The 27,148-nt window shown below is 41.5% G+C and overlaps 1 long non-coding RNA gene across 1 annotated transcript in view; it reads right to left on the reverse strand.

Annotated features, from left to right (window-relative positions):
* Positions 1-2,497, reverse strand: part of LOC310689184 — a 107,453-nt gene extending 104,956 nt beyond the window's left edge. Inside the window, exon 1 of the long non-coding RNA XR_014517385.1 lies at positions 2,344-2,497. This is a non-coding gene — a long non-coding RNA (uncharacterized lncRNA). The remainder of the gene's footprint in view (positions 1-2,343) is intronic.
* Between the last annotated feature and the right edge of the window lie 24,651 nt (positions 2,498-27,148).

The following is a 27,148-nucleotide window of genomic DNA, read 5'->3' on the forward strand; positions in this document are numbered from 1 at the left end:
TCATGCCAAAAAGCAGGTAAAATCATGCCAAAATCACATTTTAGTCCATCATCTTGATTCAAAATAGTGACTGGCAGCTAAACGTTGACAGAGAGTGCCAACCCACCTCAGGGATGCTCATGCAGAGTTTGGCAATGGTATTGTGAGAGATGGCTATGTAAAAAATGGGTGAAGTCATGCTCAGGTGATATTTCGGACCACCATCTTGATTTAAAATGGATCCCAGTGTCCAAATGACAATGAAGTTTCCTGATCCACATCAGGAACCTTCTTGCCAAGTTTGGGGCTCTCTCAAGAGGAGACCAAACCTATGCCCAAAAATGGGTGAAGTGACATTGAAGTCATGTTTTGATCTGCCATCTTGATTCAAAATGGCACCTGACATATAATGGCAAGGAAGTCTGCCCCACCCACCTCAGTGGATCTCTCTGTTGGGATTTTTATATCTCACCAGCTGCGAGAAGCAGCACAATGGTTGTTGACATCAAATGATGTCTGGGAGCGTGAGACAGGAAGTCTCTGCTTGTTTTCAGTAACTGGAGAGTTACTTTCACTTCTGAGTGAAGTAAGTGTCGATTCGTACTTCTGTGCTAGCTGCTCAGGAGAGCAGACATGTAGGATGAGAGCTCCACATACAGTCTGTAAATAAAGTAGTGAGTAGACTGACTACTGACTGTCTCTTTCTTCTGTGATGGGATACCAGAAGTCGAGTGTGCTCCTCTAAGGATGGAGGGGTCGCTTATTACCGGTCTCTCTCGACTCAGGGCAGTTTCCATCCAGAGAGTGACTACCGGAGAGACGCCTCAGTGTCTTGGGAAGGTAGCACCCTTCCTGGGCATTTTTCCAACATTCTCCAGTGTTGATGCTGTAGTATCTCATGTTTACATAATGGAAGATAAGCCTTCTATTCAGCACATAAGTGTCTATTAGGGCAGATCTACAGTATACATTTAAAGCACATTTAACACACATGACTCCCTTCCCCAAATCCTGGGAATTCTAGTTTGTTAAGGGTGCTAGAAAGGCTAGCTCTTTGAGCAGAAAACTATAGTTCCTATGAATCTTTGAATAAAGTAATTTGCTTTAAATAGTTTTGAATATTTTTTAAATGTACAGTGTGGATCTGCCCCTTAGTCTGTTCTGTTAGTCAGTCAAAGGGAAGGACAGGTACTCTGGGAAGAAGATTAAAAATACAGTGGTACCTCGGGTTAAGTACTTAATTCGTTCCGGAGGTCCGTTCTTAACCTGAAACTGTTCTTAACCTGAAGCACCACTTTAGCTAATGGGGCCTCCCGCTGCTGCCGCGCCGCCGGAGCACGATTTCTGTTCTCATCCTGAAGCAAAGTTCTTAACCCAAGGTACTATTTCTGGGTTAGTGGAGTCTGTAACCTGAAGCGTATGTAACTTGAAGCGTATGTGATCCGCGGTACCACTGTATCTAGTAAAAGTATCTGAAGTGATTTATCAGTTGGGAGAGAACAGCAGTTATGTGTGGGATGCAAGGCCGGGAGAATGTTTAAGAAAAGTGAGAAAGCCTGCAACTTTTAGCCAGTAGATTAATCAACTTAACATTTTGTTAATTAGTCTTTACTGATGGACCCTACTGAATTAGAGGCACAGTTGCCTATTTCCCCCCCAGTTATTTTGGTTATAGAAATATAATTGTTTTATTATTTCATTTTATTTCTATATTACCCTTCCTTTCATGGGAGCCTGGAGTGATCATGACCATAAAAATATGAACTACACAATAAAATGTATCCCAATAATATATTTCTAAAATAAAAAGTACAAACATTATTACCCCATCTTTCCATTAAAAATTATGAAGGTGGCAAACAAACAACAATGAACTCAATTATAAAACCAAGCAATCCACAAACAAGTAATTAATATCACACACATAGTGATAAAAGCAGATAAAAAAGAAAAGACGGCCAGTTGAAAAAACATAATCAAATTAGAACTATAGAGCAGCAGAACAAAAGAAAACAGCCACTAGTCCAAATGCCTGTTTAAATAAAAAGGTTTTCCCTGTCTGTGGAAGCAATGGAAGACAATATTACAGGCGGCCTTGTAGAACGAGCGCTTGTAAATTGTAAGCTCACTATCTTAGAAAGACCCCTCTATTGCAAAGTTGGCAGCATATACATTATTTAGATTTAATCATATAATTAATCAATGACTTGTATAAGAATGTGGAGTAAACAGACAGAGCAGCAGCAATATCTAAGACCTGAGGAGTGGACATTTTCCATTACCATCCCCTCAGAGCCCTCATAAGACACCAAAGCCTTGTAAAATAATCATATTATGTGTTCCTAGGAATTCATTTTCACTTACTGTCAGCTGTCTTGGAGCCCTGTTGTCAGGCAGAAAGGCTGTATATGAATATTTCAAGTAAATAAATAAATCGCAGATGATTAATGAATGGTGTATAATGGCGCTTGTGATCTGAGCTGTGTATGATAAGGCATTGAAAATAGTTGCTGTAGCCTGGGAGAACTCTGTTTTTCCACTGTCAAAATGTTACAGTTTAGGAATGTGTGAGAACTGAAGGGAGGGAGTTACTGTTAAATTTAGGTTACTGAAATTCTAATCTCATTAGGCAACATTCAATTAATTTTGGCAGGCATTTGCTAGCATACTCCCCACCCTGCTCCTTTCGCTTTTTTTGTTTTTTGTTTTGTTTTGTTTTTTGCAGCTGGCCATGGTAGTAGAAGTGGAGGAGTTGGCTTTTCTAATCGATCCAGGCAGCCCATATTTACTTTTTCCGACAAGGTCCTGCAGGTCTCTTCATTCCATGGTATTGTGGGGAAAACAATATGGTGGCTACTACTGAAATGATAGCTCCTCCACTAGTGGGCATTATATTTTTCCTGGCAGACCACGAAACAATGCATCATCTGAAGGAGGCATGGCGAAACTTGGCCCTCCAGCTGTTTTGGGACTACAATTCCCATCACCCCTGACCACCAGTCCTGTTAGCTAGGGATGATGGGAGTTGTAATCCCAAAACAACTGGAGGGCCAGGTTTGGTCATGCCTGATCTCAGACATTGTAGGAAAAACAAAATGGTGGCTGCCAGGAGAAGCTGTAGAATGAGCCTCCATTGTGCTGTCAGATATAGCAACAAAACATAGTAAAGCAAAGAGAGAAGTAAAAAGAAGCCAAATATAGCTACAGTGATACCTCGGGTTACAGGCGCTTCAGGTTACAGACACTTCAGGTTACAGACTCCACTAACCCAGAAATAGTACCTCGGGTTAAGAACTTTGCTTCAGAATGAGAACAGAAATTGTGCGGTAGCTGTGGGAGGCCCCATTAGCTAAAGTGGTACCTCAGGTTAAGAACAGTTTCAGGTTAAGAACGGACCTCCGGAACGAATGAAGTTCTTAACCTGAGATACCACTGTACTTCCACTTCTAGAGAAGCTCCCCACACCTGATGAAATGGACATTTGTGTCCATTCATCCCCCCTCAGCAATCAGCGCAGGACAAACAAAGATTAAACCAAATGGAGCACATCTGGTTTGTTTTTCCATTTGTCCCAAAATGAATGCACGTATCTCTAGTACAATCTGAGCATTGGGACAATAAAGCAAACTCACCACAGGAGCTTTATCTTCAGAGACTTCATCTAGGGGCTTCTATGCAATGAATAAGTAACGTGAGTTTATTTTGTAAAAGGAGGTGAGGGTGGGGGGGGGGGGGAGAGGGAGAGAGGCTGTTTAACAGGCACAGAATAAACCTTAAGTGCAGAGCTCTGTGATATTGTGAGAAGCTTAGATGAAAAGCGGTCTGTGTTTTTCAGATCCTGCAATTTCAGGTGGCATTTGTGAAAGTAAGCTGTGTCATGTTTGATGTGACTGCTTTCCTGTAGCAGGAGATGTGGCGGCTTTTCTGCAATAGAGAAACTTTGCACATTTGAGCCTTGCGTTCTCCTTTATTAGCAGAGTCTGTCAGTGGACTGAACGCTCCTTAGGGGGCTGTGGTTATTTAGTTACTTCTGCACAGAAAGGATGCATTTGAATACCAAAACCTGCAGCGCCAATTCATCTTTCTGTCCTTTCAACTGCCATTATGAGAAATTTCTCCGGAGCATGGACACAATTATAACTTGGCCCATATCTAGACTGTGTGTTGATTTAAGACCACATGCTATGAGCAAACCATGCCTACCAAACCCTTTGTGAACTGAACAAACAACCCCCTCAAAGAAAAGCACACCAAAGAAACATCTTTATGTAATAAGCTTCTGACCTTCTCAATGAAGCATACCAGCTCTTATTTTCATAGAAATCAGACTTATATCATTGAGAGCTACTGCTACTCCTTCAGAAGGTGGTGGACTCCCCTTCATTGCAGATTTTTAAGCAGAGGGTGGACTGGGTGGGTATCTGTCATGGATGCTTTAGCTGAGATTGCTGCATTACATGGCATTGGACTAGATTACTCTTGGGGACCCTTCCAACTCTACCATTCTGTGATTCTATGATTCCATGTAAAAATAAAATTGCAATGTTTTCACATATTCCAGAGGGAAGGAAAAGGTCAGGGCATATTTGCCTGTGGTGGTTAATTTGCATATGCACATCTGCCAGTTGTCTTAACACTGGGAACCAGTCGGGTCAATTGAAAGCTGGGCAGGTTGCAACCCTTCATGACAATAACACGCTCTGAATGTCATCCTGCAACCCCAAATGGCTGTGCAGCAACATCTTCTGAATACTTAAAGCCAGACTGAGTTTTTGAGGGTTGATTTAGGAAAATGATTAGAAACTAAAATGTAATATTATGCCTATGCTTTCCTAGAGAAAAACCAAAACTGATATTTTTTTCCATAGCTACCTATAGTCCATTGTAGTCTTCCCACCCTCTGAACTGAGCAGTGATAGATCGGAAAAGTTCAAATGTTTTTGAAGGTTTTTTTTTTAAAGCTATAGCTACAACACACACACACACACACAGAGAGAGAGAGAGAGAGAGAGAGAGAGAGAGAGAGAGAGAGACGTTTCCCCACAGTGATTTGGATAACAAATTCTGGCTCCAGGATGTGGTAAAGGGCCTTAGGGATTGGTTGCAGATGTGATCAATTGGGTGGTGAACCATCAAAGGATGGTTAAGGCATTGTGTCTGGATCTTTAACATTTAGGCTCACCAGCAGGTGAGCTGGTTAATAATGGATACATATCCAATGCCTTTGCCAAAACTGGTTTACATCTGTATTCAATAAAGTTGTGGCCTTTCTCATCCCAATACTTGGGGGGTGGGGCCCCCACCGCTGGGCAATGTGCTGCTTGTGCTTGGGCCTGCGAAGCTACACACTAAGTTCCTTTGCCCAATGTTCTCTTAACTTGCAAGCAGAGGTGCCCTCCGCTTGCCTCAACAACTCATCTGACTCAAAGGTCCAGATCTTCCTCCTGCACTTACTTATTTACCCTATAGTTCTTTCTTCATGACTCAGATCATAGCTTATACCCTCTTTTCTATCTGCAATCAAATTTGGGGTGTCTCTATCCTACTGAGTCTCTCAATTCTATCTCCCCTTTGGTGATAGTCTTTAACTGGGTTCACTGCCTGCTTTGGACAAGCTAAGCAATGGTTCCTCTTACACTTTGTCAAATTGTTTGACTTTCTGTTTCTATTCTTGCCCACCCTTTTCCAGGTTAATATTCACATCTGCTTCTGTGACTAACTGCTTGAACCAATGATTCTGTATTGGGTCCTCACCAAACCTTAGTTATTTGGTATGAATTGTTAGCCCATCTACTTTTCTCCTACAACGGCAACAAAAGGCTCTTGTTTCTGGTCAATGAGTAGTGTCCTTAAACTTGCTAGCTTTAACTGGCAGATTAACTGAAGCTAATTTTGATTAGTAGGGCTGTTAGACTTGTATCATTTCTGGGGGCATTTTTTTCTGGTTAGGTACTGTAACTCCCCTCTCCAGATCTTTTCACGGAATAGGAGAAGCTGATGTAAGACTGAATAAGAGACAAATTACATAAGACCTTCCTTAATGATGTGGTTCTATCTTTGAGTGTGGTTTTCCCCACAATCCACACAATGCCAGCATAGGGTGAGATTTGGATTGATACCCTAATGTGGCTTTAGATGGGCTTTAGCCCTTTGTCCCCTGCTGTGATTCCAATCTAAATCTATCCCACTCCTGCGCTTGTAAATTGCACTGCAAAAACAGTTCCCATTTCTTTCAATGACATTCTTGCTTTGGCGTTTGTTTGTTGTTGTTGTTTTAAAAAGAATAAAATAATTGTACAGTTGAAAGGGACCCTGATGATCATCTAGCCCAACCTCCCACAAGTTGTCCCATATGGGGATCAAACCTGCAACCTTGGTGTTATCAGCACCACGCTCTCACCAACTGAGCTAAGAAGACAAACTTTGATTTAAATAGGCTGGTCCTGTCAATAAAGGAGCAACTTTCCCATCGCTTCACATGTTATTCTTGTGAATGAGGCATCATGGGATTACTAGGAGTGATTGAGTGTTCTGATTGCATGGAACCTTCACCTTCTCATGCAAAGGCTCCTTCCTGCAGATGAGCTCACTGTCAGCAACCATAGACCAACAGCATGCCCAACACTAGGGAAAGAAGCATAGACCCTCCTCCATTACATGGTGTCCCCTTCACATCACTAATATGTGATGAAGGCCCCTATTGAGCTAGATGGAAGGCTAAAGAATGTGGGCCAGACTTTCGTTTATGGTGTGACAAACAGTGGCAGACTTTGGTCATCTTTCACAATATAGCGCTTTGTGCGAGGCCAAAATTTGGCACCTCCCAAATGGATCTTCTCAGTTATGGATATTCTCAATTTTGTACCCCCTCGACTCGGCACCCTGTGCAGAGGAACTGTTCATGCCACCCTAAATCTGGCACTGGGAAGAGATGCAAATATCACAAGAAAGGAGGGAAATGTCTTCTTGATTGACAGCTCCTGCCCAGGATAATATCCCTCACTTAATAGCTTGCATCTCCTGGCAACATTTTCTTCTAGTGTGCACTTGTGTCATTAGTAACTGACCCTTCAAAAACACAAAGCGGTTCAGTGGAACAAAAAAAACCAACCTTACTTAATCACCAAGTGAAGCGTTAGGTTAGGATAGAAATGCAATGTCAAGTACGAGTTTGCCTTTGCTAGATTTTTTGGCATTTAAATGGTCTAAATCTTACTTCTTAGCACAACCATTAGAGACTTTTTGATTTCTTTTTCTTTTGCTGTTGAATATAATCCAAATTGTAATTCCCTCCACCTTTCCTGTGAGCTTTCAAATCAATTATTAGCCCCAATGAACTGGGCTTGAACCAGACACAGCCTGCATACAAGGCCAGGCACCTAAGATAAACAAATGGTCTGCTTCTATAGTACAAGGTTAGGCAAAGTAATTCCATTTGAAGAATTACTTTGTACTCAGCATGGTAGCATGTGCTAACTTGATTCTGAAAACGTTATTTATCTTTCCTTTGTCCGAGAGACGTGAACGGTTTCTAGGCATTGCTCTTGTTTGCTAGTGCATATCCCTCGGAGTGCAATATATTTTGCTGAGATGTGAACACCAATTCGGCTGCGAGAAAAGGCAAAGAAAGTTTTCCTTGTCCTTTCAATAACTATGGCAACATTTAAAATGTAATTGGCTTAGCACACTGACAACTCATTATTGAAAAGCAAAAAGGATGTTAGGCATTTAGATAATGAAGTGTCAATCAGCATAACAGATGTGTCACTTTGCCTAATATATTTTAGCTTCTGAAACTGTTTTGCCTTTCTTATTTATAGTTCTACATTGTGTGGATGTGCAGATAACTTGAGATCTAGCAAATATGTTCAAGGATATGGAGGGTAGTGCTTAATTTCATAGACGTTAATAAATGTGAACAAAATATACACAAGGCAACAACACGTTCTAATATACAAGGAGTGCCTCAGTGCTGTAACAGTCCATTCTGCCACCCTCCTCCCCAATTAAGCAGTTCCGCTTAATCAGACCAGAAGTAATGGGTGCTGCATCTGGGGCAGAAGCAGAGAACTATACAAAAATGTTTATAACAGACATACAAACAGAGAATGGTTCTTTCTCTACTCTTAGAGCTTGGTACACTCCTGTCGGTGATCTTTTCTCCTACGCCATTCTCCATTGTTTAAAGGGCTCTTGCTGAAAGCCAGATTATAATGGTTGGAGCCATTGATCCAGGGCCCTCGCTGGGTAGGGTCCCTGCTGCTGGCCCAAATCCTCAATCTTCCTTTTAAGAAACAACTAATCTCTAGTCCTTGTAGATTCAAAGATAGGAGACAAACTGTGTAGGCACTCTCCTGCCCATTTGTTTTGCGATAAATAAGCCCAGCCACACCTTTCAGTGTTTTTAGTTACAGTGGTACCTCGGGTTAAGTACTTAATTCTTTCCGGAGGTCCGTACTTAACCTGAAACTGTTCTTAACCTGAAGCACCACTTTAGCTAATGGGGCCTCCTGCTGACGCTGCGTTGCTGGAGCACAATTTCTGTTCTCATCCTGAAGCAAAGTTCTTAACCCGAGGTAGTATTTCTGGGTTAGCGGAGTCTGTAACCTGAAGTGTATGTAACCTGAAGCGTATGTAACTCGAGGTACCACTGTAATGAAAATAGCCACCACTTTGATTGACATTTAGGGAAGCAGTGATCCAGAGATATATATTAAAGCATAGAGTAAATTGGATATGTACACACTGTACCCCTAAAGCCCATTTAAAGCCCATTCTTCCCCCTCAAAGAATTCTGGGCACTGTGGCTTGATAGGGGTTGCTGAGAATTGTAATTCTGTGAAGGGTAAACTACACATCCCAGAATTCTCTGAAGGAGGACATGTGCTTCAAATGTGCTTGAAATGTGTCTTGTGTGCTTTTCTGCAGAGGGAATTCCATGGTTTATTAGGAAGCCCTTGGGAGGCAGGGGATAGAATGGTTTTATGGAAGAAATTTCTCAGACCATAAAGTATGTAAATGGAAGCACTAACGTTTAGACTGAGTTAAATAATGAAATATTGTTTTCAGGCTATCAGTGTGCCTTAAATTAATGTATATAGGCAAGTAGACTAGTTAGAAATATCATGGGCTAGAAACTAAGATGGATAAATTTGCAAGGCTGATTTAAAAACTAGAATGTCTGAGAACTACATCTCAAAAATTTGAGAAAGAGGTAGTGGCTTCTGCTAGTGTGTGTGTGTGTGTGTGTGTGTGTGTGTGAGAGAGAGAGAGAGAGAGAGAGTGTGTACACACACAAACAGCACACACCCAAAACTTCATTTTATTTATTTGAAAAATGAAAAGGTGACAGCTACATATTTTTAGTGGAACGTGAAGGTTTTGCTCAGAGAAAGATGCATTGCCCTTGACATTGAACAGTGCTGGGAGCTGAGCGCTAGACCATCCAGCAAGGATTTAGAATGTGCAAATGAAAGCCTTTCCCCCCATGAATATTTATGTGAAGCCGTGTTCAATTTGAGGAGAAATGATAAGGATGCACCATTGATAATATGGTTTTAATAGTATTTCTTATGAAACCAATTTGAAAATACTCATTAAAAAATTGGAAAATGACTCAATTCAGGGAGAAAGTCACCATTTTCTAATGCTTGGATCCTGCTGGAGGTAAATATATATATACATTTATTTTCTGTTTTGTCCCATTTACAGTATCATCAGTGCTTAGAAGACCACCTCCTTATCCATATCCTGCTGTGTCCTCTTTGATTTATGGAGAATACCCTCTTAATTACATTAATCCATCTTCAACATGCTTAGACAATAAAAAGCCATGGGGAGATGTGTTAAGCGTTCTCTCACAACTATAGAATTCTCTTGCACTAAAACCTTAAAATTTTCTGTGATCGGGGGGTTTCAGAGCCAGTACTATCAGCTGTAAGGCTGGTTGGACACCCACTTCAGAAAGACAAAACTCTTTTCCTTTTTGTCAGGTACTTGCGTCCCCCCATCTCCTCTTCCAACCATCTTTTCCCTAACTGAATTCTCCTCCCTAGCAACTGTTCCCTAGCACCTGTTGCTATGAGTGTTCCTGCTTCCACACATTCCATTTTCTTAGATACTTGTACCTATGTCCCTAAGATTTTTACCCTGTGTCACAGTAGGAAGAAGGGCAAACCAGCATAACATCTACTGCCCTTGCTTTTCCGCATGCAAAGCCCCAAAACCTTTCCTGCAAACAGAGATCAGGATTGCATCCCAGCCCTCTTCTATGTGAAGTAGTCTGTTTTGTTTTGTTTTTGACAGCTTCACAACAGGCTGAGAGACATAGCACATTGTCTGATTTCTTAACTACCCACACGTTGGAAGGAGCATAGAGGGTCTGGGTTTTAAAATGTCACATTTCACAAGTCATGTTGTTTGAGGAGTTTTGAAAAGCATTCAGAGCTTAAGATAAAAATTGTTAGGGTGGCAGATTTTTTTTTGTTTTGTTTTAAAAAATCCCAAGGAAATTTCTATTATGGAGAAAAGTTTGAAAACAGGCTTGTGAATTTTTACTTGTCTGAGTGCCTCAAGAGCAGGTAACGTTGACATGAATTATTTTTATGCCAATTTGTTTTTCTGTTAAGAGCAGGGTGTTATTTTTCAGCAGGCAAGATTAAATGTTTCCCTATCACTTCTTTCTGATTGGCTTTTGTTATCTTAGTTGGCAGTAAAGCATTGCTGCCTGCACACTCTTTTTATGATTTTATCCAAAAGAAAAGGAGAGGTGTTAAAGGTCTGGTGGCAATACAACAACAGATGATGTCTTTTACACACATCTCAAGTTTTGCTCCTACTTTCTGCAGAATTTGTTTTCCCCCTCTCAGTTTTGCTTAGAATATCCTAAGCTTTGACCTCCCTTTCCAACTACTCCGGAAAGCTCTGCCCTGAGTTTCTTCTGCTGCTGTGTGCTGAAGGAAACAGCTTTGTCATTTTCCACAACCATCATCTGTTTTCAGCAGCCAATGGAGTAAAAATACTCCATCCAAGGTGAAGTCCAACACAGCATGGGGACATTCCTGAAATGCAGGTGGCGTTTGTGCAACATGCCAGATACTTCTTCTATATAGCAAAGTGCAGACTGCAAATCCTAAACACAGTTACAAGGAGTGAGTCCTGTTGAACTGACTGCTATTTTAGGTTTTGTTGCTTTGCTTTATTTATTGCAGTCACAGCACACTTTTTCTCCAATGTGGTACATGGCTCTCTTCTGCCCCTTTTCATTCCCCACAACAACTCTGTTAGGTTGAGAAACGGACTCGTCCAACTGAGTTTCAGGACTGAGCAGGGATTTGAACCCTGGTCTTCCAGGTCCTAGCCCCATACTCTGACCACTGTCCCACACTAGCTCTTAATGCATTGGTTTAACAGTTGTGTGCAAGGAACTTGCTGCTAGTTTCTGAGAGATCCAGGATTTATATGCATTGTATACAACTGTATAACAAGTCTGTCCAGAAATAAGATAAACTTTTGTCTAAAATGTATGTTTTGTTATTAGAATGGGAAACAAAAGACGAGCTTGTTAAAGCCTCAGTGACACACTGAGCAATAGATATAGGACACAAAATAGACTTTAACCTCTGGGGAAAACTCTGGGAAAGTGACTTGAAATTTACAGCACGTTATTCTTTGAAGGAGAACTACCTGAAAATGATTCAAAGATGGTATTTAAATCCGAGTAGGCTTGCTAAGATGAACAAGACAGAATCAGATAAGTGGTGGAGGTGTAAAGAGACAGAGGGAACGTTACATGTGGTGGACATGTAAAAGGGTAAAAGAGTATTGGGAAATGATTAATAATGAATTGAAAAAAATGTTTAAAAGTACTCCCCCCCAACCCCCCCCCCTGAGTCCTTTCTGTTGGGGATAATTCAGAATGAAATCTCCAGGTGTCAGAAAGGGTTATTTATGTATGCACCAACTGCAGCACATGTTTTGTTAGCCCAAAAATGGAAAACAAGCAAGGTCCCAACCAAAGAATGGCAACTTAAGTTGACAGAATATGCACAACTTGCAGACTTAACATATAGAATAACTTAACAAGAAGAACATACGTTTAAAGAAGATTGGAAAACATTTATTGAATATACGGAAAATAATTGTGTATAGATGAAAACACTGGCAGCGTTAAGAGAAATTCAACAGTGTAAATAAGTTTTGATGGATGCACTAATGGAATACTGATTGTTATAGTGTTTGTAAAATATGGAGGGATTTAAGATATGTAAAATGAACCATGGAAAGAGAAGGGAAGTCATTTTAACGATGTAAAATGAGTAATTGAAATTGTAAAACAGAAAATTTAATAAAATATATATATAAAACAAGTCTGTCCATAAATAAGTCAGAGTAGATATATATGCAAGTTCAGTGATGCTCACCTCCAAGTAAGAGGGTATAGGATTACAGCCTTGTTTATTCATTCAGCAATACTTCCAGGATGGTTTACAAAAGCAAGACAAAATATAATATTTTTAGCAAATTGGCAGGATCAAGAGAGCAAAGCTAGTGACCTAAAAATTGAAAATAATCTCAATAATGGGTATGCATCCTGGCAATAGTACACAGCAATGTGGAAATATAACTATGGAAAATAACCTGAGCTGCTTCAATATTCTACTCACACTTAGCAAAGCTGCTGGATTTTTTGGGCACAGATAGCAGATAGCTTTCCTCTAAAGTCTGTGAGCAAGAACATAAGGATCCCCTGGTGAGCATCTTCTTAAGCTAACTACCACAAAGAAGCCATTGCTAGGTCTCATGATAAAATGCAACCACTGAACTTTCCTAATAGCTGATCCGTCTGCAGAGCTCTGTGAATACAGTGCTCATGTAGTTCAACCGGCAAACTCTTAGGGTGCACAATAAAAGAGTATTTAAAAGAAAGTATGAAAGAAAGTTGCTGGGTCACTGCTGGAAACTTAGCAAAATGTTTGTGGTGGGTAACTTTAAGCTTCCCCACATTGGCCAGTTGCTGTGCTAACCCGATTTGCTCCCATTTGAATTGTGTATTAAAAGCTATCTTTGCTGCAGTTTCTAGTGACCCATAAAAACAGAAAATGGTCTGTTATGTTTCCCTCCGCTTATGGTTTTGATCTATGGGCTACTTTTAAAATGAGACTGCATTTTAAATTGCATTTTAACCTGTATTTTAAATTGGTTTTCCCCCTCCCTATTATGTTCTTACTGTAATTTTACTGGTGTTAGCCACCCTGAGCCCAGCTCTGGCCAGGGAGGGTGGGGTATAAATAAAATTTATTATTATTATTGGGCAAAAGAGTGTAAGGTGGCTGCTTTCACATGTAATATTAAGTCACAGCTGGAAATATTCAGCCTTGCCTACTCTGCCTTACCCTCTGGCTTAATGTTACATGTAGCCCAGGACTCGTGGTTTGTCTCAAACAAACCATGGCTGGTAAGCCAAAAACAAACCTTGGCTTGCGCTCCTGGCTTTTTTCTTTTTTGAGAAAGAGAGAAACAAACTGACTGTTTATTTGCTTATAATACAAAACCATGATTTGTTTCTTGGCTCTGGAAAGGGAGAAAATGAAGTGGGCATGATTGAGCACCAGTATGCTGTTAGTTCAAGTTTGTGCAAACCAGGCCATAAGTTACGTATTTGTCTTGTGCTATAAAAAAAGAAGCTCTTTCAAAGTTGAATACTGTTGATGAAAGAGGCTCTACCAAATTATACAAGGAAGTCTTTGATGATATTTTGCTTATCACTCACATAGGACTAAAAGCTTTACGGTCTTAGGATTTGACCTCCTCTAGAGAACTACTATTTTTGAATTATGGTGCTGGAGGAGACTCTTGAGAGTCCCATGGACTGCAAGAAGATCAAACCTCTCCATTCTTAAGGAAATCAGCCCTGAGTGCTCACTGGAAGGACAGATCGTGAAGCTGAGGCTCCAGTACTTTGGCCACCTCATGAGAAGAGAAGACTCCCTGGAAAAGACCCTGATGCTGGGAAAGATGGAGGGCACAAGGAGAAGGGGACAACAGAGGATGAGATGGTTGGATAGTGTTTTCAAAGCTACCAGCATGAGTTTGACCAAACTGTGGGAGGCAGTGGAAGACAGAAGTGCATGGCGTGCTCTGGTCCATGGGGTCACGAAGAGTCGGACACGACTAAACGACTAAACAACAACAAGAGAACTATTATGGACTGCTTGTATTCAGGCTTCACATTCTTCTTCAAGGACAGACAGCATCAAGCATATGAATTGGTCGGTACTAGGAGGTTCACCATCTGTCTTTGACTGTCAACACAGCAGTGTGCCAGGGACTGAAGGTGTGATCCATGGAGTAGGACTGCATCTGGAAGAACCATGCCACCCGGGTGGTATAAGGAAGCAGGACCTATTGGGGTTCCATCAGAAAGCCTTAGTGGTGAAGACTTGCTGGCTTTAAGCATTGAGTGAAGCCTCTGCCACTTCAATGAGCAAAGTCCTATCTCAAATGGAGGAAACTTCAGGTCAATCCACCATCCCTTTCACAACAGGGAGGGAAGGACCTCCATTCCTTCTTCCTGAGTTCCCAGCTTCAAGTCTCATATGGGCAAGAGTGGCAGCTGCTGCGGTTGATTACTGGTGCTTGGCTCTGGCTGGCCAACACCCAAGATAGAACTCTTCACACTGTACCTTCTTCCTGTGTCTTGGAAAAGGTTGTACCCTGGGCTAGGTGGGAAAAGTCCTACCCGATCTTCCTCTGTAGTCAACTCAGTTTATGCTGTTGAGTTTTGGCAGCTGTGGCTGCTCATAGCACAGGTCAGTTCAGCCACTGTGGGCAAGGCTGGCTACTACACTTGTCAGGATGCTACTGAGGGATTGGAGTGATAAAATTTAGTAGTGGAAGTGGGAGAATGTAGAGTTAGATGGAGTCAGCTAAAACTTAAGAAGTGAAGAAGTGCTGCCTGAAGGCTATAGTAATACAACTAGCTGGATGATATTGCCCCAGAAGAACTCCTATTATGGTTCACATTAGCTCTTTATTTCATTGTGCTAATCCAGGATACTGGTAAATAATGCATTGCAATCCCCCAAAGTGTGGCCATTTCATCCCCTTGTTGCAAAGATGTTAAAGTGAGATTCCTGTTGGTTGCATTATTACCTCTGTTATTCTTAGAGCTTACTAGTGATATATTTTTGTTCTGCCTTTATTTCCTCCTTCCTCTTTAAGAAATTATGTTTGTCCTTTCCAACAGTAGACTGCATGACTCTGTAAACAAACTTTGTAAAAGGTTCTCACTCTCTCTATGCCAGACGCTATCCTTCCACTTCAAGGCTTGTCTCAGCTTCTTTGGATGTCAGAGGGATAATGCTGGAGGTGGGAAATGCATATATAGCAACAGAAAAAACATGCAGTTACCCTTGGTGGACAGGTGCTGTGTACATCATACAGGTAAACCACATCCTCACTCCAAAAGATTCTGAGAACAGTAGTTACCCCTCACAGAGCTACAATTCCAAGCACCCTTAACAAAATACAGTTCCCAGTATCCTTGGGGACATGCTTTAAATGTACACAACCAGGTTCTTGTTTTGTAATTATTTTTTTTAAAGCAAAGTTTCAAAAACTCTTACTTAAAGAGGAATGGAGGCAGTGTGAAAAATGTAGATCTCATGCACTCAGTGAGATCTTGCAAGGTTTTTGCAGGATCGCACTAGAAACTGCTGCTGCTCCTTCTTCTCCACTGCTTGCAGTGGTGAGGCAGGCTCTGCCTCCTGGGCTTCCACTGCTTGAGGCGGCTGCCTCACCCTGCCTCATCAGTGGGCCGGACCTGTTGGACAAGATTAGCAAATGTAAAATAAATTTTAAAAATCCAAATTGCCAAAACATTCCAGCAGGCTCAGCTATTGTAAGAAAAGGAAGCTCAGGGCAAGAAGACATGTACTATATGAACGATTTCACCCTGCATTGATTCATTGGACGTGCTGAAAATAGTTAGCTGCTATAGATCCACATTGGTGTCTTACTTACATCTACCCAGGAAAGCAAATTCGACAGGCCAAATTCTGCTTTCCATAATATCGACAACCATTTGGAATAACACTATTTAGTGTTACAAAACCTCATCACCGTAACGTCATTGTGAGATGTGAACCATCAATATTTCATAGGGAGAAACCGGAGGAAAGATTCGATCTGCACAGGCTTCTTTTTTAAAACAGCTTCTACTTTGAAAAGTCGCTCTCTGTATCTGTGATTAAGTGAGGCCATAGGGGTTAAAGTACAATTTGTGTAGGCACACCTGCAGCAGATACAGGACCCCAAAGGACTGGGCACAAAACAGAATGGAGTACCATTCACATAAGTGACTCTGGCCATGTTCTCTGAGACTGGTGGGAGTTAGAATCCACCCAGCATCTAGAAGGGACCACATTGTCTTCTCCTGATATATTGTATTATAGTGATATAAGCAGTGTTGTTGTTGTTGTTGTTGTTGTTTATTTATTATTTATTATTATTTATACCCCGCCCATCTGACTGGGCTTCCCCAGCCACTCTGGGCGGCTTCCAACAAAATATTAAAATACATTAATTTTCTAGAAAAAGAGGTGCTGAAACTCACCATGAACACCTCCCTTGTTATCTTATAATGGCAACGTTGCTCACCTAAGAGGTGTCAGAACTGAGTTCTGGTGAGTTCTGGCTGAAAAAAAAGCTCTAAATGTAATTACATATACGAGAGAGAGAGAGAGAGAGAGAGAGAGAGAGAGAGACTTTCATTGTCCAGGGCATTAATGGGGCTTTGGGTTGCAGACTTCTTGTCAGGGCATGTGCCCAGGTTTCTTAAGCCCTTTAGTTGGATGGTGGGCTGTTTAAGTAGAGAGTGGTTTTTCTGAACTGTAGAGGTCTTCAGAACTGGATGGGAAATGGTTGTGTGAATCTGTGCTCTATTGATGTCATGGGAAGAGCATAGCTCATCAGCAGGGCACAGGCTGAATGCAGAAGGTCTCTGGTTTGATCCTTGGAATCCTAAGTTAAAAGGACCAGGGCATGAGATCCTGGAGAACCACTACCCATCGATCAATCTCTATTTATACACCTTCTATATGGCTTAACATAAAAATATCTAATTGGTTTACAAGAAGGAATACAATCATAAAAACAGAAAGCTAAAACAAAAACCCACATGAGAGATACACAATATCAAAATGCAGTAAAATACTAAATTATAACATTCAGCAGTGCAATCAGGGAAAATAAAAACCCTTTCAAATAATCAAGGAAAGCTTGAATAAACAAGTAAGTTTTAAAAGAGTGTTTCAAACATGCCACAGTTGGTGCTTCCTGGGTGATACAGGAGAGGGTATTCCAGAGGGTCAGTGCCACTGTGGAGAAAGCTATCGCAGGATGGCAGTCTACTGGTCCTGGGGTCCATGGAAGTCTGTGAACTGGGCACAAAAAATGTCCTCCCCTCCCCTAGCAATGAAATGAAATAAATGGTATGCAAGATTTTGTGTGTATGTGTTTATGTGTATTTTTCTGGGGATGTGTCCATAGCTCCCATCAGATTCTCAAAGTGGTCCATGACCCCCCAAAAGGCTGAGAACAAATTATTTATATCCCACCCTCCCCGGCCAGAACCAGGCTCAGAGCGGCTAACATCAAAATATATATATAATACATTAAGACATAAAATTCAGCAATCGGCTGAAATACAGCTTAAAATTGGATTAAAATCAAAATAAGATCAGATGGCTACCTTTATAACTATATTATAACTATAACTAAAGGGGTTTGGAAACTTAAGTACTCAACTGGCTCAGCTATTTGTATGAGCCGGTGAGAAGAGTTAGAGTGGCCACTTATATGCAGGGTCTTGCAAAAGGAGAGGGGTCAGACAGAGCCCCAACCAAGGGCCTGGCGGAACAGCTCCATCTTGCAGGCCCTGCGGAAAGATGTCAAATCCTGCAGGGCCCTGGTCTCTTGCGACAAAGCGTTCCACCAGACTGGGGCCAGGGCCAAAAAGGCCCTGGTTCTGCTTGAGATCAGTCTAACCTTCTTGAGGCCTGGTACCTCCAAGATGTTATTGTTTGCGGACCGTAAAGTCCTCCATGGGGCATACCAGAAGTGGCAGTCCCTTAGGTACAAGGGTCCCAGATCAAATAGGGCTTTAAAGGTTAGAACCAGCACCTTAAAGCTGACCCTGCATTCCACCGGGAGCCAGTACAACTGATATAGCACTGGTTGGATGTGGTCCCCAAAAGTAGTCTCGCCACGGCATTCTGCACCTGCTGGAGTTTCTGGGTCAGCTTCATGGGCAGCCCCACGTAGAGCCAATTATAGTAATCAAGCCTGGAGGTGACCATCACATGGATCACAGTGGCTAGATCAGGGTGAGAAAGATAAGGAACCAACTGCTTAACACGGCGGAGATGGGGAAATGCCGCCTTTGCTGTAGCTGTAACCTGCATCTCCATAGATAGGGAAGCATCGAGGGTTACACAAGGTGCTGGCACTAATTGCGCCCCCGCAAGCGATGGGAGTTTACCCCCCAACCCCATGTCGTCTTGACCCAACCAGAGGACCTGAATGATCCCGCATGACCTCAGGCTGTGACTGAGAGGTGTGGAAAACAGTCACATGGCAGGAACTCCCCCGCTGCTTAAGGTAGCAATGGCTGGTGTCTATAGATTTTAACGATGCAGCTCATCATGTTGAAAAAGCTGATAAGCAGGACCCAGGGAGTCATCAAGAGGTGTTTGCTCTCTCTGAATTATTACACACAGTGGCTGTTTTTTATTAAAATAAAATAAATATGCCAGGACTAGGGAGGACTTGATCTGTGTATAGATATACTGTTAATGGGAACTTTATACATTCAAACCCTCTCCACCTTTTCATAGAAACATTTTAGTTGCTACTTGCAAATATTTTAGAACAGGAGAAGTGTTTTATGAAGTATTTTCTGTTGAATATTTTGCAAAATAAAATAAAATAAAATGGCTGTCTGTTGCACAGAATCTGTAGCACAGCCCTAAGCAGACATTTATAGTCATCCACTGGTACAATCTACCCTGACTTCCTATCATACCTCATTTCCAGTGCTCATATTGTGAGTGCCAAATCTGTACCACTCAGCTAACTTGGAGGGGGACTGCTATGTTTACAAAATATTAAATATTTAGGGGGACCCCCCCCAAACAATCCAGTTTGGGACATGCGTGTTTAGTAGCCCAAAATGCCAACTGCTTCAGATGGGGATAGGAATTACTTAAATCTTGAGCAACATCATGGCGTATTACATTTTGTTGCAGTTCTCACGTGCCATCTCTAAATGGCAACAGGGGCATGTATCTTGCTTATAAATGAAAACTGGTGATTTACATCTTAGAGTTGCATTGGGGGGATCTGTGGCCATCCAGATGTTGCTGGACTCCAGCTCTTATCAGCTTCAGCCTGTATTGCAAATGACTGGGAATTATAGGCCTTGTAGTTCAACAACATCTGGAGTGCCACAGAACCTGGAGAGAAGTATGCTTTTTGCTCTGGGGGAGTGATTTCATGTACTGCAATGAACTTCTGCCTCTTATCTGCAATATCTCCTGCCTGAAAAGTGTAGACTGTGTCATTTTGAAGGAGTTTGCAGATTTTGATGCATATCAAAAGATCTGCATCTTATGGTATTAGAGTGATTTGTTTTGGAAAGCTTACCTGAACAGCAGGTCAGCCCATGTGTAAATTTTTGTATTGTACTCCCCTATAGATGCTTGTTTGTTTTGTTTTGTTTGAAATGTCATGTTAAGATAAGATCAGTTTTCCCAGGAGAAGGATGTCGCATATGCAAAAAATAAATAGATCAATTTTATATGTCAGCACTGACACAAACCGTTATGTGCAGGGTTTTTAAAACATTTGGTTCCCTCAACTTGGCAAGTATTTTCATGAACATTCTAGTGGAATTTTATCTGCCCCCACCCAGCAAAACCTGGATGTTCTTCCTGTGATTGGAAGTTGTTTGAGCTCCCACACTAAATGGATATAACTTTGCTAAATTGTACACTCAATCTTCTGTATGCTTACTGAAGGGCTGGAAGACCACGTCTCATGCCCTTCCAAAGTCACAACTTCTCCAGCCCACACAGCAGAAGCCACTGCAAGGACTGCAGAAAGGATCTAATTCTCCGATTCTGTGCAGAGAGTGGACCTCTGCAACTTTAGCAGCAGGGAGAAATGGGAGCCAAGCTGTGCTGTCAGTAGCTGGAGTGAGTAAACATGCAAAGCGATGACGCATCTTGTCACATTAAAACTCGGCACACCAAAGTGGCCTTCCTTTCATAGTGCACAGCAGGATCCCTCGATAATTAGAAACATCCCAAGAATGAGGAAATTAGGATCTGGAAGCCTTGGCTTTTCCAGAGCACAATTGCTAGATGGCTATGCCCTGTCTCCATGGTTGAATGCTTTGTTCTCTAAATGGCCCATCACCGAGGCTATCACCTCAACACAGGAGGCTAGCCTAGCTTAATTAGCTTTTAAAAACTTGCTGATTCTAGGAGATTAGACGTGTCTAGCACACACCTTAATGCACAGAGATCTGGCCTAATTTTAACACTCCAAGCCTTAATTAAATTCTAACACTAGCTTGATAAAGAAATTATAGGGGTCTGGTACCCAAAAACTCACAGCACTACCCCTCCCCTGCCAAAGAACCAGACTTACTGCTGATGAAACAAACCATGGGTGTATGACTCAGCCTGCAATCTTTTATATGCCAAGTGTCATTATATTCCATAGGCACAGAAGATAAGCATGGACAGAACTGTACCTTTAGTCACTTTGAACAGTAGAATGTCCATCTTATATGTCACTGCAAACTTCCTCATTGTGGGTTCAGTACCAATAGCTGACACAGATACAAGGGAAGGAATGACCCCCAAAAGTGATTGTCATGTTCACTAGTTTTCATGTTTGATGGACAGGTTTTTTTGGGGGTGGGGTGGGAAATGCCATGCCAGCATCTCATTTACATAACTTTAGCAGTTAAGTTCGACAGGTAAGTCAAAAACCCAACTCCAATGAAATTCTCCTCTGGCTTCGGAGCAATTAGGCACTGCCAGGAAAAAAGAAAAACTTGGAAATTACAAATGCTCTAGAAATCAATACTGCTAACTGCAGGCACTGTGGAGTCTCTCAACTGCACATGTGTTGAAATTCATAGAGAGAAAGCTATTTATCCAGTTATGCCTGGACCCATCCTGCTTTTACCGGTAGCTGCGAACCGTGTCCCCTTCAGGGTGTAGTTGCAGATATAAGATATTAAGAGAAAGAAATAAAGAAAGCTATCTCCTTTTGAAAAATGCAGGTGGGATTTCTGGCATATCTACACCTTCTCCTACTCTATGACACATTACATTAATTGTGTGGCTTGCTGCATGTCTGGGGCACAGGGGGCTCCAGTTGCCATCGAAACAACAGCACATGTCTCCAGCAATTAATTTAGAAAATGGATGCCATTGATGTCCCAGCAGCCCCCGCCATCAGCATTGCCCATGGGAAGGTGGGAACTTTAGTTTGGGATCTGGAGAGCCATAGAATCCTAGCCCTGGTGTAAACCTACCCTTAAGGAACCTAGGCCATTATTTTGCTAGGTGACCCAATTAACAGAAGAGGAGAATGTTCTAGCCATGGAATGATTCTAACCAGATCACCATGTCCTGGTGGGACACGGAAACTGATCTTGCTAACTAGAAAAATGATTTTTGTTAGTCTTAAAGGAAGATCGGCCAATATTAGTAGAACTGCCACATTGACTTTGCATATTTGTCCTTAGAGGCAGGCGCACTGCATCAATATTATCCTTCCCCCTTCGCCCTTAAAAGCAATATACTAAGTTCAGACATTCATTTAGAATAGCACTCTGGAGTAAATGCTCCACAAGTACTATTTATCATGCTCCTGACTTTTAGGTATAACTAATATATGCAATTACTGTTTGTTGTTGCTGTTTTTCGCTAGAGATATTTTTGATATCCTCTTTCGCGTCTATAGTTATGCTTCATTTCCTCCCGCTCATGAACTTGCATATTCCAGGCCATTTTGCAAGCCCTTTATAGTGTGTGTTTTATGTCAAAGCAGACAATACAATATATCATTGCTGTCTCTGTGGATACATCACCTATGCAATTACTGTTTTGCATTCGGTGCGCCTTAGATTTAACACTGGTCTTTATTGTTCAGCAATTATTTCTAAAAATTCCTGCAGGAATGTAAAAATCAAAAAGGGGAGGAAATCACAGAATCCGTTTTGCCCCTGTGGATAACAGGGCCAAGTTTAATTGTAATAAACACAGTTTATTATCAGTATGAATTCTGTGAGAATGCAAGATAAGGAAGATATAATAAATAAAGACTGAAGCATAGTGAGGAAATAGTCTATGATTCTGAATGGGATTGTGGACTGGATAACTGCTCCAGTTCAGCTCTAGTCACACAGTTACATGTGACTAATTGTGCTAGAATGTGGATTGGCTTCTCAATACATTGGAATGTACATGCATTTGAAAGCAGTATCATTGATGGACAATATCTACTTTTGGATGTGCCTCTGAACTAGGTTCCAGCATGGGATACAAGTATAAGCCACTCCAACCTTTAGCTCTCTTTATCTGAATGCAAGAATGTTTATTTTTCACAGCTTTGGACCTGGATTCCAGGCTGCGGAGCAGATTTGGTTCATACTGGTGAGTTTTAGTTCCTTCAATGTGGTATCAAGTCCTGTTCAAGGTCCTTCTCCTAATTTTATTGTTTAGTCATGTCCAACTCTTTGTGACCCCATGGACCAGAGCACTCCAGGCACTCCTGTCTTCCACTGCCTCCCGCAGCTTGGTTAAACTCATGTTTGTAGCTTCAAGAACACTGTCCAACCATCTCGTCCTCTGTCGTCCCCTTCTCCTTGTGCCCTCATTCTTTTCCAACATCGGCGTCTTTTCCAGGAAGTCTTCTCTTCTCATGAGGTGGCCAAAGTATTGGAGCCTCAGCTTCACGATCTGTCCTTCCAGTGAGCACTCAGGGCTGATTTCCTTAAGAATGGTTAGGTTTGATCTTCTTACAGTCCATGGGACTCTCAAGAGTCTCCTCTAGCACCATAATTCAAAAGCATCAATTCTTCAGCAATCAGCCTTCTTTATGGTCCAGCTCTCACTTCCATACATCACTATAGCTTTAACTATACGGACCTTTGTTGGCAAGGTGATGTCTCTGCTTTTTAAGATGCTGTCTAGGTTTGTCATTGCTTTTCCCCCAAGAAGCAGGCGTCTTTTAATTTCGTGACTGTAGTCACCATCTGCAATGATCATGGAGCTCAAGAAAGTAAAATCTCTCACTGCCTCTATTTCTTCCCCTTCTATTTGCCAGGAGGTGATGGGCCCAGTGGCCATGATCTTTGGGGGGTTTTTATGTTGAGCTTCAGACCATATTTTGCGCTCTCCTCTTTCACCCTTATTAAAAGGTTCTTTAATTACTCCTCACTTTCTGCTGTCAAGATTGTGTCATCTGCATATCTGAGGTTGTTGATATTACTTCCGGCAATCTTAATTCTGGCTTGGGATTCATCCAGCCCAGCCTTTCGGATGAATTCTGCATATACGTTAAATAAGCAGGGAGACAATATACAGCCTTGTCGTACTCTTTTCCCAATTTTGAACCAATCAGTTGTTCCATATCCAGTTCTAACTGTAGCTTCTTGTCCCACATAGAGATTTCTCAGGAGACAGATGTCCTAACTTACAAAGCCCTAAACAACTTAGGTGCCTCTTAGGTCCAGGATCAACCCTTATATACCAGCTTGATCACTGAGACTATCATTGTTCCTTGTGTTGCTGAGGCTCATTGGACAACAACAAGAAACCAAGCCTTTTGCGTCATCAGCCTATTATTTGGGAAATCTCTGCCAATAGAGATTCAGCAGGTGCTTTAAGAACATACTTTCTTTCATCTGTACCAAATCTCAAAACATTCAGCTTCGATGGATGTCAGCAATTGAAAAACAAACCATAACAACACTTTCCTAAATCCCAATTACTTAGTATTGCCAAATCTTCTCAGGAGTTTTCTCATGGTCAAAGTACAGCATTGTTACAATCCATTATTTCAAGTATAGAACACTGTCACTCTTGCCAATATATGGAATCACTAGAAGTCCACCTGCATGAACACATGACTTTTTTTATCCCATAGATTCTTAGGTAGCTTTCCTTAATTAGGGAGTAATGGAGGTAACAATTAACCCATTGAAGCTGTAATTGCTTTCTCTATTACAGCCACCTGCACACTGGGAATTGGACTGTGATATATACTCATATTCAAAATATTACAGTCAACAGATGGTATCAGTGTTCATTTCCGATCATGCTACGATGGATTTTGAACTGTTGGCCTTGAGGTGAAGAATGATTGTCTACCATTGCCAGTGCAACAAGCCAGCATATTACTCAAGAGGGCTTTTAGCTAATATTTCTATGTTGCTTTCATTATGCCAGAAAAAATGAGTGCACTCAGTGTTTTCCAAGTTTGCACATGTTCAGAATTTGAAGTAAATTCACCAAAAGTCTAAGGCAGTCAATAGCAGAATTTACAACTGAGAAGTGAATTTGGTCCAAATGTTGTATTTTTAAATTGATTTACTCTTATAGAGTATAACATTCACAGCTGTCAGGTTTAACCAAGTGAGAGCAGAATAATGATTTCGCATAATGAAGCATACAGTTGACAAGCAAACAATATCTTTCTTATTTTATCAGGTGCCTTTATAAGAATGCTCTTCTTTCTGTTGTAAATTTATTTAAGTGAAACTGCATTGAAATAACACCAGTTGAACTTAATGACCTTATCAACCTGATCCAGAACTCAGCTAACCCCAAAACTTCCATTCAAGACAGCATAGTCTCATTTGTTCCAATCTAGAGATAGAGATCCATGCAAGTTCTTGGATGTAGAAGGAATTACTGGATCAGAGTGAACACACAGGTGTTCTTCACAGCCTTCTTTATTCCCCCCCCCCCAATCTTCTTTATTTATTACATTTATATCTCCACATGAGCTCAAGGCAGCATACAGCACTCTTCACCCACCTTTTATCTTCACAAGAACCCTGTGAGGTAGATTAGAGGTAATTGGCCCAAGGTTTCTCAGAGAGCTTCATGGATAGGCAGGGATTTGATCCAGATCTATTAGTCTCCCTGCACATTAAGCACTACACTGCACAGTCTTTTCTGTTGAACTCTTTTAACTGGAGAGGCCAGAGATCAAACATGAGTCCTTATTGTCAGAAACTGGGCAGAAGAGGAAGGGAGGAGGCTCCCTCCCCAGCTTGACCAGGGAGGAGGAAGAGGAAGACAGTTTAGATTTACAGCAGGCCTTTGAGGGAGGTCACAACTCAGAATCAGATGAGGGGAAAAGTTGGGAAATAATGGGAGATGAGGAGGAAGAGGAAGCACCAGGGGGGCGACAGCAGATGGACACAGTGTCTTTAGAAAGCACTCCAGACCCCCCCCTCCCAGAACCCGGTGAGCGTTGAAGGTAGGAGAGCAAATTGCTCAAAGACAGGGGGCATGTAGCAGCACCCATAGGAGAGATGATGTGAATGACGAATGAGGAAGTGGGAGAGATTCACTAGGGACAACACCATTATCCAAGATGCTGGGTTCTATAGCCTCTCTCTGTAAATACTGAATAGAAAGTGGACGGTAAGAAACATTTCCTTGTCTTTGTACGTTCTTGGGTAACCAGCCAAGAGTCTCTGGCAGCAGTCTGACACTTACGCATTCAAAGTATGACACTTACGCATCATTGCAAGTTCTCCTGTACGACTAGCTTTTAAGTGAGCATGGCTCAATACATACTTACACATACAAGACATAAACTCAGTTCATATACTTAGATAGCAGTTAGACTTATCTGGCAGATAAGTAGTGGGCACTCCCCTCTCCACCTTGAACATGCAGTATCACTTCAGGTGAACACACTACATGGAGTCCCATTTACCTGTGGTTCCCCCTTTGATTTGAAGGGGAAGAATCCCATGAATTACTTTCCAGGTAAGTGCCTGCACTTGTTTGTTAAATGAAATCAAGTCTTCATCCAGAGCATAGTTAAACTGTGGCACTTGCTCCCACAAGAGACAGTGATAGCCACCAACTTGGATTAGACAAATTCATGGAGAAGGCTAGCAATGGCTACTAGCTATGATGGCTGTGCTCTGCCTCCATGTTTCTGAATGCCCTTTGCTGGAAACTGCAGGAGGGGAAAGTGTCCTTGTGCTTGGGTCCTGCTTGTGAGTTTCTCACAGGCATCTGGTTGGCCACTGTGAGAACAGGATGCTGGCTTGATCCAGCAGGCTCTTCTTAGGTTCTTATAAGCTAAGCCATGGTTGTATTGCCAAGAGTTAAATTCATCAGCAAATCCACTCACCAGAAAGGACGATGGATGAGGGGAAACATTTTCTCCCAAACTTTTTGAACATTTCCTCATTGGCCTATTTCTTGTTGTCTGACTGGCACCATTTTCTTATGTTTTATTCACCCTTTGTGTGATAGAAATGCACATGCTTCTCTGTGGCCCATTGTGTTATTATGCTAATGGTGTAAATGGGTAAAGACCTCAACAGAAGCAATAGGATCTGCATTGTAAAACATTATATACAGCATGATTGTTGTTTAGGTATTTCAATACAGAGATTATTTACAGGAATTACTCATTATTCATTTTAATGCTAAATATTCCCCCATAGTCACCCTGGGCCTCTAGAAAATCCACCCAATGTCTGAAATCTATTGTCTGACACTAATACATATTTTATGTTTAATCATGATATATATTTTGGGGGCACTGAGTTATTAAGAATGTACATTTTTATGATGAATAAGCAATAGCTTGCTGTTAAGAAATATACAGCACCACTCAATGAATAAATTATTCAGCTAATATTGTTCAGCTGTAAAGCTGGTCAAATACAACGGATATTATTCATAGAATAATATTATTTTGCCTTAAACCCCAGTAAATGAAATTCGTGCAATGATTGCACGTGATGAAGTCATGCCCATAGTACTTTATTTGGGTAAGCACTGCAAGATTTGGATTTTTTAAAAAACAAAAAGACTAGTAAACTCTGTGGTTT

Source organism: Podarcis liolepis (assembly GCF_965112155.1).
Source record: "Podarcis liolepis genome assembly, chromosome: 1".
Taxonomy (NCBI): domain Eukaryota; kingdom Metazoa; phylum Chordata; class Lepidosauria; order Squamata; family Lacertidae; genus Podarcis; species Podarcis liolepis.